The following is an 11,538-nucleotide window of genomic DNA, read 5'->3' as shown; positions in this document are numbered from 1 at the left end:
ACTTGGCCTTGAATCTCTGTAAACAACAGCAGTTTTCTCTTGACGCGTCTTTGTCTCAGGCACCCTCTGATGACATATGACTCAGTAGCATACTGAGTTCTGGTCAGGGGCTCGGGAACCTTGGTGATGGCAGAGAAGTAGACGCAGCTCACTGGGATGTGATGGATGAAAGGTAATCAGGATGCAAAGTAGACCAGGAGGACTGGAGCGGTAGAGCGCAGAAGCCTGGAGGCCACACCTCATCCCCATCAGAGGGAGGACATGGACCGTATGTGGTGCTCTGTACCCCACATCTTCCCTCCAACGGGATGGACTGTCTTGAGAGGCAGTGAGTTCCCTGTCACTGGAGGATTCAAGCTTGGGTTAAGCAGTAATAGGAAGAGATGTTGCAGAGGTGGTTTAAACTGTGTGAACCTTAAAGGGCACTTTTAACCCAGAGCTCCTAACAGCCAGTTCCTTGGCATTTCACTCCTCTTCAAAGCTCTCCAGCCTCACCTCACCTCACTCAGTGTAAGTTCATTCATTCTGACACTCAGGGACATTGATTGAGCACCTACTCTGTGCCAGGGGCCAGAGTTCAGCAGTGACCAGGGCAACCCAGAACTCCTGTCTGTGGTTACCACCGCCAAAGGAAAGAAACTGAACTGGCGCAGCCCAGACTCCACCACCCTCTCGGATTCTGCATTCTCTTGGATGGATGCTGGCCATAAACCCATAACTAGATACAGAGTAAGACCATTTCAGGTAAGATCCATGAATAAAACACAAGGGGAGAATTTGACACAAACTGATGGGGGATGGGGCTGCTTTGGACAGAGTGGCCAGGAAAAACCTCTACAGAGATATCTGAGCTAAAGGGCAAAAAAGTGCCAGACATGAGAAGAAGTCGTGGGAAAGTGTGCTCAGCAGAGGGAAGAGCATGTGCAAAGGCCCTCAGAAGTCTCTTGACAACTTGAGCTCAAATTTTCTTGAGTTGCAACCCATTCTAAAGGCCTCGCCTCAGGCCAATAGTCCCTACCCCCACAGCCTGACTTCTCCCTTACTCAACTGACTTCTTTATCAGATTTCCTCAAGTCAAGATCTGAATTTTCCACTGGAAGGTGTGTTCTGAGCAAAGGCACAAAGGAACACGTATGCACCTCCACCTCTGGGAGACAGAGGTAATGCTGACATCTCAACTCCCTAAAAATTTGGGCCTGCCCTGTACAGGGGGTAAACTCCCATCTTCCAGCAGTTCAGGGTCCACTTCTGCAGAGTGCAACCTTTTGCAGAATATGATGAAAAGGAGACCCTCTGGAAAAATATACACTGTGCTCCAAACATCTCAAGCACATTTCAGGGGATTCCTGGAGCCCCAGGTACAGAACTCCTGACTGTGGTTACCACCGCCAAAAGAAGGAAACTGAACTGGTGCGGCCCAGACTCCGCTGATGGCAGGGACAGTCCGCTGGAGGTGAACAAATGGAGGGGAGGGGACGAGATCAGACTCTTGGGCCCCTAAATAGATTCCTACACTCACAGACACTAGACGATGTCAGCCTGTCAGAGGGCCATGAAGGAATTCAAGTGAAACCTTATCCACTGCACCCCAGCAAGGCAAACATCCAGTCATATCCCAGAGCTTCCAGAGAAGGTCTGAGACCCTATTTCCCAGGAATGACCTTGAGAAAGGTCACCTCTAATCTTACATTCTGAGATACATTTTGCATAAGACTGGTTAACCATAGGAGGTGGTACTGCAAAGCCCACGTGTTTCAAGGCTGAAGGGGACACCACAGCTACTGTGTAAATAATCTAGGTCCTAAGCAAGAGAAGGGGAAGTCCCAAGAGCCTGCCCGCCACCTCACTGGGGAGCTGGGGATGGGGATGACCTGTGAGAGAGACGGCCGTAAGAACGACAAGAACAGCTAACAGACTAGAACTCACCTTGTCTCAGCACTATTTTAAGGACTTTAATCTTACACACCCCTTTAAGGTTTGCGCTATTATCATCCCCATTTTACAGATGAGGAAACTGAGGCACAAATAGGCGAAGTAACTTGCCCAGGACTACATAGCTAAGACAAAGACAGCAAAACTCGCCTCTCCCACAACCCAGGGAAGAAAGTGGTTATACCCTGGTAGCGCATGAAATGCTTAAAAGTAAGTTTCTGCCGGTGCATCCAGGACAACTCCTGTTCGGCAGTTCTCACATCCTTGCCAACTGCTGGAAGCAAGCCTGGTTCAGGCGTTAAACGGAGCAAGAGTCCTCCAGCCACAAGCCGCTCTGTTCAAGTCCACGATGAGGCTGCTGATAATGCAAGCGCAGCTCTTCCTCGTGGCAAAGCCCAAGGGAACCGATTTCCAGCCGGCTCGGTCAACTTCAACCCTCAGGAAATGCTCACCCCTCTCTGGCTACGAGGCACGATGGTTCACCTTAACCCCTTGGTGCCCGCCTCCCTGGCCTCTGTCGCAGGATCCTCTGGTCGCGCAATTTAAAAGATGCAGCCGCCAGCACAAGGGCCCGGTGGGCCCGGAACCGCTGCCGCCGTCCCACGCGCTCAAAGCCAGGTTCCACGCCGCGAAGTGACCGGCGGCCCTGCGAGCCACGACCAGCAGCGCCAGACGCGACGCGGACCTGCGGGCGCCCCACCAGGGCTGAGGAAAGCCCCGAGAGAAAGGGGCTTTGCCCCAGGACAGGTGGCGCCTCCCTCTCCGGAAGTGGCTCCAGGAACTTTCGTCCAAGAGCTACCAGGGGACCAAAGTCAGGGTCTCCAGCGCGAGCGGCGGCCGGTTCGGGCTGGTGGCGGCACTGCCCACCTGCGCCCAGGCGCCCAGTGCGCCGCCGAGCGCTCCGAGTGCCCCGGGCCGGAGGGCGCGCGGAGCTCGCTGCGGTCACCGGGACCGGCAGGGGGGACTTGGAGGTGGGGGTGGGGGTGCAGCTCGGGGATGGGGGGGTGAAGGCAGGGGAGGAGGCAGCCCGAGAAAGTGTCCCGCTCCAGGGTGTGTGGCAGGGGTGTCCCGCCGGGGTGACTAGTGGAGGGGCAGGGTTCCGGGCCAGCCGCCCACACTCACCTCGGCGCCCAGCGCAGGCTCGGCCCGCCGGGGCTGGAGAGCGCACCGCGGCGGCGGCGGCGGCTGGGGGAGCGGCTCCCCCGGGCGGGGCGGGGCCTGGGGCGGGGAGGCCTGGCCGGCCACGTGGGCGGGAGGCGGGCCGCGGACCCCCGCGGGCGCCGGAGCAGGGTGGCGCGGGACCCGGACGCAGTCACCTCCGGCCGCCGCTCCGCACTGCTTCTCCCCACGCCCTGCCTGGGTCCCTGGGAAGGCTGGGAGGGGAGGAGGGAAGACGGCGGATCTGGCCCCGGGCATCCTCCGCCACCTAAGCCAGATTCAGCGGAGAGAATGTCCCCGGTCAGGGAAGGGGTGCGCAGCCCCCTCCCCCAGCCTAGAAGGCGCCGCGGACACCCGGGGGCGGCTCTCCGGACTCATCAGAGCGGGAGGGGACTGTGGCGACGCCCGCGCCAGGGGTAGCAGAGGCAGCCCTGGCGGGCGAGGGCCGGAGCCTGCGCGTGGAGCCCCACCGCCCCGCTAGGCTGACCTTGGGCGTGTCAGGTCTTGCTCAAGCCTCACTTTCCTCAACTGTGGGGGTGAGAATGAGGACGAGCCACGAGCTGTGCGACTCCTCGTCCGCCCAGTAGGTTCTCAGGAATCGCCAGTTTGTGGGCGGACGCCGAGCCTGAAAAAGCAGCAGCCGGCAGTGGCCTGGGTCTCCATGTGGAAATAAACGTGGGAATCTGAACAAAACTGTTTTCTGCATTCATTCATTCATTCATTCAACCGATAAACGCCTACTGTCCTCAGGACTCCGTAAAATCAGGAATAAAGAATGCCGCACACTGTAGCTATGGGCTCTTACGACAGTATAAACCGTGATGATAAAAATCGAAAATCAATTAGTTGCTTTCATGTGGCAGGCGTGCATTTTAGGTGGTTGATCTACTTTAACATTCCCTGGACCCTTTGAGGTATAGGGGTTTTCTGGCTCACTTAGGTGAAGAAACCGAAGCTTAGAGAGGCAAAACCAAGCCACAGGTCAGAAGAGGGAGCGTCAGCCCAAGGGCCAAGGCTCCCCCCAGGCTGACCCTCCAGGAAGCGGCAGGTCCAGGGTGCTCAGTGGACCTCCTCACTGTCTCCTGGGGTGAGTGCTAACCCCTCCCCCCTCGTTCCACCTCACAGGAGGAGCCAGAGTGTGGAGGGCTCCCTGGGAGGCGCTGTCCTGACAGCAGCCCCTGGCATATGCACCTCTCGGGCCAGGCCCCCCTGACCAGCTGAGGTGTTCAAAACTTGCTCTGGCACAGCTGAGACTTTCTTCACTGCAGCCCCGTCTCTCCTTGCAGGCGCTCAGCCTTGTAGTGCTGGGTGGCCTCTTCCTGGCCCACAGCCTGACTTTTGGGCCAGAAACTGAGCATCTTGAGCAAACCAACTTTCATTCCAACAGCTGCAACTTCATTCCACCACAGCTTCAAGGGGGCTCCTTGACCCCAAACTGAGTGCCTCATGACCCATCTGTTTCCTGCTCAAGGAACACACACCCTCTCCGGTACTCCATGTCCAAGGGCAAAACCTATATCCAGACCCCTAGTCCTCAACTTTTCCCCGAAACCTCTTGTGTTATTCTCCCTCCCCCACACTGTGGAAGATCCCCACTATAACCAGCCATGTTTATTAAGTGATAATAAAAGGCTTCCACTCCCTCATTAACCTGGAGTTCAGCAGGTGCTTCAAACCCACAAGTCAACACCTGTTGTGCTACTCAGGCAGCTTTGTCAAAGATAAAAGTTTTATTTCCATCAGATTCCATTTACCAACGATATGAGCATCTGCCAGATGCCATACACTGTGCCAGGCTCTGGGGAACAGCAGTGACTCTGTCACCAAGACAGACACAGTCCCTGACCCCATGGAGCTCACAGCTGATGACCTCCCACTGGGCGGTTAGGGAGCAGGACGTGGTGAGAGAGACACCAGGGGAAGGACCTGCCCAGATTCGAGCACAGGGAGGCTTCTTCCTGTGGGAAGAGGGCCACCACTGAGCCCTGACCAGGCAGAGGGATCAGGCAGGGGAAAGTTGGAGGGAACAGGCGATGTGGAAGCCCAGAGGTCGGAAAGCATAGGGCACACTTCCAGAAGCCCATGGAGAGGGGCAGGTGGGGGAAGAATAAGGCTGGAGGGGACTTGATGGCCAAGGTGAGGCACCCCCGCGACCACTGAAAGGTTCAGGCAGAGGTGATCGCACCAGGTGCCGAGGGAGGAACGGGGGTAGGGGGTGAAAGTCTCCTGCACACAGCAAAGCCAAAGAGCGTTTTTATTATTACTAGAGGCAAACTCCTTGACTGCCTCCATGTTATAATCCAGGGTTTCCAGAAATCAGAACAAGTCTGCAAGGAGGATATGTAGACTAGAAACAAATCAATTTAGTCCTCCGAGGGTTTATGTGCAGCGCCCCATCCCCTCCCACCCACGCCATGCTTGGCCCTGTAGGGGAGGGGGGACTTGGTTCCTGGGTTCAAGTGAGGAGTCTGTTGGGGGAAGAGATGATACACCCAAAGGGAATCCTTTGGTGGGGGGTGTAGAAGGGATATGTGGGAAATGTGGCTAACAATCCATGGAGTTTGGAAACTGGTGGAGAGGCCAGAAAACACAGATGATCAGCCACCTTTTCTCCTTGAAACAGTCAGTTCGTGAGGGCCTATTCCTGAATTCAGTTCCATATCCCCTAACTCTGCAAGACAGGATGGAATAGGACCAGGGCGGTCACCTCACTAAATCACCAATTGGGAAAGCCAGGGCAGGAGGCCCCCACTTGGCCTGTGGGAAGGGTGGATGATGAGCTAAGACTGACACAGTCAGGAATGGCAAGGGGCTGGGGCAAACTGGGGAAAGCAACCGGGTGAGAAGGCATGACTGAGGGTGAGGTTGAGGTGTTGAGACCACCATCCCCAGCCACCCAGTGCCCACCAGGTACCTTTAACACTTGCTGTTGTGTGTGACCATTTAAAACTCTCTGATGATAGAACACCACTTGTACAACAATGTAGAAAATACTGCAAGGTATAAAGAATAAGATGAACCCGCCCACAATCACACCACCCAGAGATAACTACTGTTAATTTGTGTTCTTTAGTTTTCCTTAACATAATGTGAGCCTTTTCCTTTATCATGAAATAATCTCCTAGAACTTGACTTTTAACAGCCACCCATGGGTCTGCGGGATGACTGTGCCCTCTTCTTATAATCAGTCCCAACTGGCACTTGGTTTCATTGGTTCATTTCTCAGTATCAGGGATAAAGCTTGGTGATGAAAACCTTGGCACAATAAACTTTGATGCACATTTCTGGTTATTTCCTAAAAAGAAAACCCTAGAAGTGGTATTAATGGAAGGGACATTCCACTCTTCTGCCTGTGCCCTAATCTTTTTTTTTTTCTTTCTTTCTTTTTTAGTGCTTGAAAGGTGTGGAGCATCCAGTTGAGAAAGCAACACCAACCTGGTGCAGTTCTCACTCAGGACATGGTGACGCCTGTGTAAGGAGTAAGGTGTTGGTCTTTATTGTTCAGGCCTAAGCAATGCTCTGCATGCAGATAATAAAAGGCTTCTTTGAAAGCAAGTCCTTCCTGCTCTCACAATCTGGATTGGAGGAAAACCTGAGACACAAGGCTGAGCGGTGGACTGGAAGGACAGATAGGGACTCTGTAGTAGGAAATGCCTGGGTCCAAATCCACCCTGGGCCCTGCCCTAATGGCGGGATGTTACCTAGGCTCTGAAGCCCTGTTGGGAGGCTGTGATGTGCTCAGGCAAAGGCACAGTGCTTGCCATGGTAGCAGCATCCAACTCACAGGGGTGATGCTAACATACGCCATGTCACTGACCAACCCCATGTCTACAGGCATCTGTTATCTGGTCTGGAGACAGGACCCACAAGGAGTGAAACCTTGAGGCAATAGAAGCCGTTCAGGGGGAAATGGGTGGGATGGCCCAGGGGCTCTCAGCTCTGGGGGTCACAGTAAATGGATGGGGGCCTTACTCCAATTTGTGAAGTAAGGAATAGATGGTTTACTTCTCCAGGAAACCTTTTAAAATTTACTAGTAACTGCTACTGTTTACCTTGATGACAACTGAGACAAACATGTTTTTGAGCACTTGCCATGTACCAGGCACGGGACTATCCCCTCCGCCTGCTTTATTCTCATGACAACCCCATAAGGCAGGTGCATTTCATTCCCATTCAACAGAGGAGAAACCTGAGGACCAGGGAGAGGATGTGACTTGCCCCAGTGACTGATCAGTTGCAGGGCTGGGGTCCCAAACTGGTTAGAGAAGTCGAATCTGAGTCCTGCCTGATGGTAGGCCTCTGCAAGGGACAGAGCCTGCCCTCAAGGAGTGTCCATTCTAGCAGGCAAGAGGGTTTGTCACATAACCACACGAGCTGAACCAAATGCTCCTAAAGGCAAGTGTCAGGACCCAGACCAGGGGGGACAGTGGTCAGGGAAGGTTGATTGCAAAGGAGAGATGGAGACAGAGAGAGGGTGTTTCAGGCAGAAGAAACAGCCTGGGGCAAAGACCTCAGGGCAGGAACATGAGTGAGGAATCTCAAAAAAGTCTGGTATGGCCACAGAGAAGAAAGGGACATACAGAGAGAAGAGGTCGGCAAGGAGCCAGGTGAGAGCTTTAAGTTCACCTCCAGGGCCACTGGCAGTTTCAAGCAGGGAGTGACATCTGATCAAGTAGCCATCTCCTGTGAGGGCCACTGCCAGCTTCCCTGGGGAACTGAGTCCTCCAGGAGACAGGAGCTCCACTTCAGTATCCAGCCCATCTGCTACCCAGGCCAGGGCTGAGGGAGATAGATGTCTGGGGGATCACACTTTATAACTGCACACCCCAAAACCTGCCCCCAGTGACCATGTCCCCACAGTCACGGGGGCTCACCACGTGCCAGGTTCTGTGTCCAGAACTCCATCTAGCCTCACATCAGCCCTGTTAGGTATTAAACTATTACTCACTTTCCAGATGGGGAAACTAAGTCCTAATCAGGTCAAGTCACCTGTCCAAGGTCACACAGCAAGAGGCAGACTGAGATCTAAGTTCAGGGTACCTGAGACCAAAGCCCCACTTTAATAACAATGATTAAAAAATAATCATCATCATCTCACCAATAGTAATGCACAATTACACACAAATGTGCAGGCTCTTCAAGTACGTCCAACTTCAGGCACACAAACCAAAGAAGGACCTGCCTGTGTCTGCATTTTGCCACCAGCCATGCTCCGACCTTTCTTTGCAGCGAGTTATCCCTGGCCTGCTCTTGCCCAGCCGGGTGGGAAAGGTCTACAGTCTGTGTGGAAGCTGATGCCTGCCCACTCCCTGGAATGTTTCTGACCAGCAAGAGTGGGAAAGACCAACAGACCCGTCTCACCCTGGAGGACCATTACTCCATCTCTGCCTGTCTCCAACTTCTAAAACTCGGAAAATTCCCCTGACCTCACACTGATAGTCGGTTAGAGAAACAATCCCTGCTTTTGTTCATGTACAGGGGCGTGGCCATCTGCCTGGCACAGGGACCTTGAAGCAACAAGTCCAGAAAAATGTGTCTCTAATGGAGCTGAAAGATGACCAGGAATAAAGGAGCATGGTGAATCGAACATTATCAGATCTCAGAGTAAGCGGTCAACTGTCACAGGCTACGTACAGTCAACTATTAAGAACCCCTGGAGTTACTGCCTTAATTTAACTTTGCTAGGAGCATCTCCTCCTCCCAACCCCCATCTCTTCCTTCCTGGACCAACACCAAAACAGCCAGGCGTGGACCCACACTTCTTTCCTGGGGCATAGAGATGCTTTAACTTAGCACCTGCCAAAGTCCCTGGGCTGAAACTCCTATGAGCAGGGAGCTATCTCCCACCCATCCCCATATAACCCCTAAAGAGCCCAAGATCTGCTCTTCCACAGAATAATTAATAGCCACTATTTACGAAGAACCTAGCACTTGCCAAACAGTCGCGAGTGCTGTATAGGCCCCATCTCATTTAATCCTCAAAATAACCCTATGCGGTGGGTATTAGCCCCATCTTGCAGACAAAAAAACTGAGGTTCAGAGCAACTAGGTGATTTGCCTGTATTCCCAGACATTCCAGACATATAAAGAGGTGGTCTGGAGGGCTGGGATCATGTGTGCATCTTATCCATTACTACGTCCCCAGTACACACTTTACACTCTCAAATAAATGCTGTGAAAAGGTTGCATCATCTATAAACGTGAAAGATAGTGCAACATCCTCTCCAAAAAGAGGCCAGGGAGCCTACCCCACTGATCTTGCATTATTTTCCCCTAATCCTAAAGACCCCATCTGAATTTTGTCATTGCAAAAGGCCTTACCCCATGTTTATACCTATCCCTCTCGTCATTACACCCTCTATAGCTCCTATTCCTGGACCACTTCTGGTTTTGCCCCTGTGGACAGTGAGGACAGGATATGCTGGGGGCAGGAGAGGAAAACAGACATTTATTGAGGACCCACTCTGCCCAGGACAGCAAAGATGTATTTTATGTCTCCTCCTTCCTACACCTGCTTAGCTTATTGCCTATAGTCTCTTACTCAATTAACCAAAACGAAATCTTTTTTTCTAATTAAAGCCTGCAAGGGGAAACCAGTCTTTGCTATCTCTACGGTTTGCATTTCTAAAACCATGTAAAACCAATGGCAAAGACCCACAGATGGTGACTATAAGAACCCCAGGCAGCTGTGAATGGACTCCGCTTTCTAATACCACGGCAAAAATTAGGGCTTCTCATGCTGTCCAAAAAGGATTTTTTTTCCCACTAATAGAAAAGAGGAATTCACTTACTGCAGCATCTGCCTAATGAGATTCTTCCAATCGAGTCCTTTTAGATCCATTTGCTTAACCTCTGAGCCAGATTTACTCTCAATATTTGGATTGAGAAGGGAACCAACTCAGCACAACTTGCTACTCACGGTTCTTTCTTCCCCCTATAAATCATATGGAGGGACAGTGCAGCCCGCTGGTTAGAAGTGAGGACGATTCAGACATCTGAATCCCAGTGCTGCTGATTTCTTGTTTGTGCCCTTGGCAAAGCTACTTGATTTCTGGGCTTCAGAATCTCAAAAACGAGGATGCTAAAAGTACCTTCCATATTGGGTTGTGGTGAGAAAAGACACAAAGAGCACTCAGAGCAGCAAGTAGCCACGCTAACACTCCAAGGTCGTCATCACTTCCTCTGTCACCACTGCAGTTATGGGAAAGCATTCTGTTGCCTTTGACCACACACGGACACATTCCAGCCCACTGCTACCTGGATGGCTAGACCTTTACAGAGGGGAAACAGGAGCAGTACAGGTAGGGGTTGCTGCAGCTCATAGCCCAGCTTTGCTACTAACCAGCCGTGAGATTAGGAGTCAGTGACAACCTCTCTCAGACTCAGTTTCCCTGACTGCAAAATGAGGACGGTAAGATTACCCACCTCACAGAGTAGCTGTGAAGATAAATGAGATGATGGCATGTAAAGCACTTGGCACTCAAATGCTGGCTCTTAGAACTAAGGACAATCGGCAGAGAGCATGGGAAAGAAGAAATCAATGAGCAAAATGACAAGTAGTGTCCTGGGTGAATATGAACAGGAAAAATGAAGGCTACATCAAGGACAGGAGGCAAGAACTTGACAGAATTCCCTCCTTTCAGCAACCAACAGTGCTTGGCTCAGAGCTGTTTCTACCAATCCTCCTGTGGGGAGGGACCAAGTAAACAAGGAAAATCCAATGTTCCCAAGACCTAAAACACCTACCATATCCTTTTCGGGTAACGGCCATCAGGCTTGTTTTCTGCGTCCTTGCCATTTCTTACCACTCATTGTCCTCTCCTGGACACCGGGCATTCCCAGAGCACAAACTATGTGCCCGTAAGCACTTTCCATTCATGACCCTGTTCAATTCACTCCTGAGAAGCAGGGCCTTTGACTGGTCCCTTCTAGGATGAGCAACTGAGGCCTAGAGGGCAGTTGCAGGGTCACAGTGACAAGAGCAGAGCTGGGAACTGACCCCGAAGTTGCTGGGCACCAAGAATTAACCCACAGAGCACAGGGCACACAGGAGGGGAGGGAACGTCCGTTGGAAGAATGGACAGGCCCCTCTTTTTCTTTTTGAATGACGGGAAACTTGTTGTGGCTCCCAAATTTCAGTGGCTCTTGTCAAACTTCTGCAAACAAAGTCCATTTGTTCTGAGAATCAAATTTCTTCTTGATCCGAGTACCCCGTCCCTGCTCCAGACGCCACACAGACAACAGGTGCCTTCCCGTTGGAAGGTGAGGTAAACGGCCAAGGACAGCAGGTTCCCCTTTTCTAAAGTGCAAGAAATGCCAGTCATCCTCGCCTCCTACCCCCGGCTAAGCTCTCTCCTTCTCAAAGGAAGAGCCCCCAGCAAACCATGCTGGGAACCCCAGCGATTCCGGAACCAGGAAAGATGATTTAGAATAATGAACTACACAATA

At 52.3% G+C, this 11,538-nt stretch overlaps 1 protein-coding gene across 5 annotated transcripts in view; it reads right to left on the bottom strand.

The window, feature by feature from the left end:
- The window catches only part of ARHGEF3 (Rho guanine nucleotide exchange factor 3), a 284,680-nt gene extending 281,219 nt beyond the window's left edge, over window positions 1-3,461 (bottom strand). For 2 of the 5 annotated variants that reach the window (XM_070237338.1, XM_023620236.2), the window contains exon 1: window positions 3,055-3,168. The gene's annotated coding sequence lies outside the window, so the exon portion shown is untranslated. Of the gene's footprint in view, window positions 1-3,054 lie in introns of all 5 variants that reach the window. The other 3 variants (XM_070237342.1, XM_023620237.2, XM_070237340.1) reach the window with 3 other exon arrangements.
- Between the last annotated feature and the right edge of the window lie 8,077 nt (window positions 3,462-11,538).

This window comes from Equus caballus, chromosome 16 (genome assembly GCF_041296265.1).
Source record: "Equus caballus isolate H_3958 breed thoroughbred chromosome 16, TB-T2T, whole genome shotgun sequence".
NCBI classification, from domain to species: domain Eukaryota; kingdom Metazoa; phylum Chordata; class Mammalia; order Perissodactyla; family Equidae; genus Equus; species Equus caballus.
This window is presented reverse-complemented; position numbering and strand designations above follow the sequence as displayed.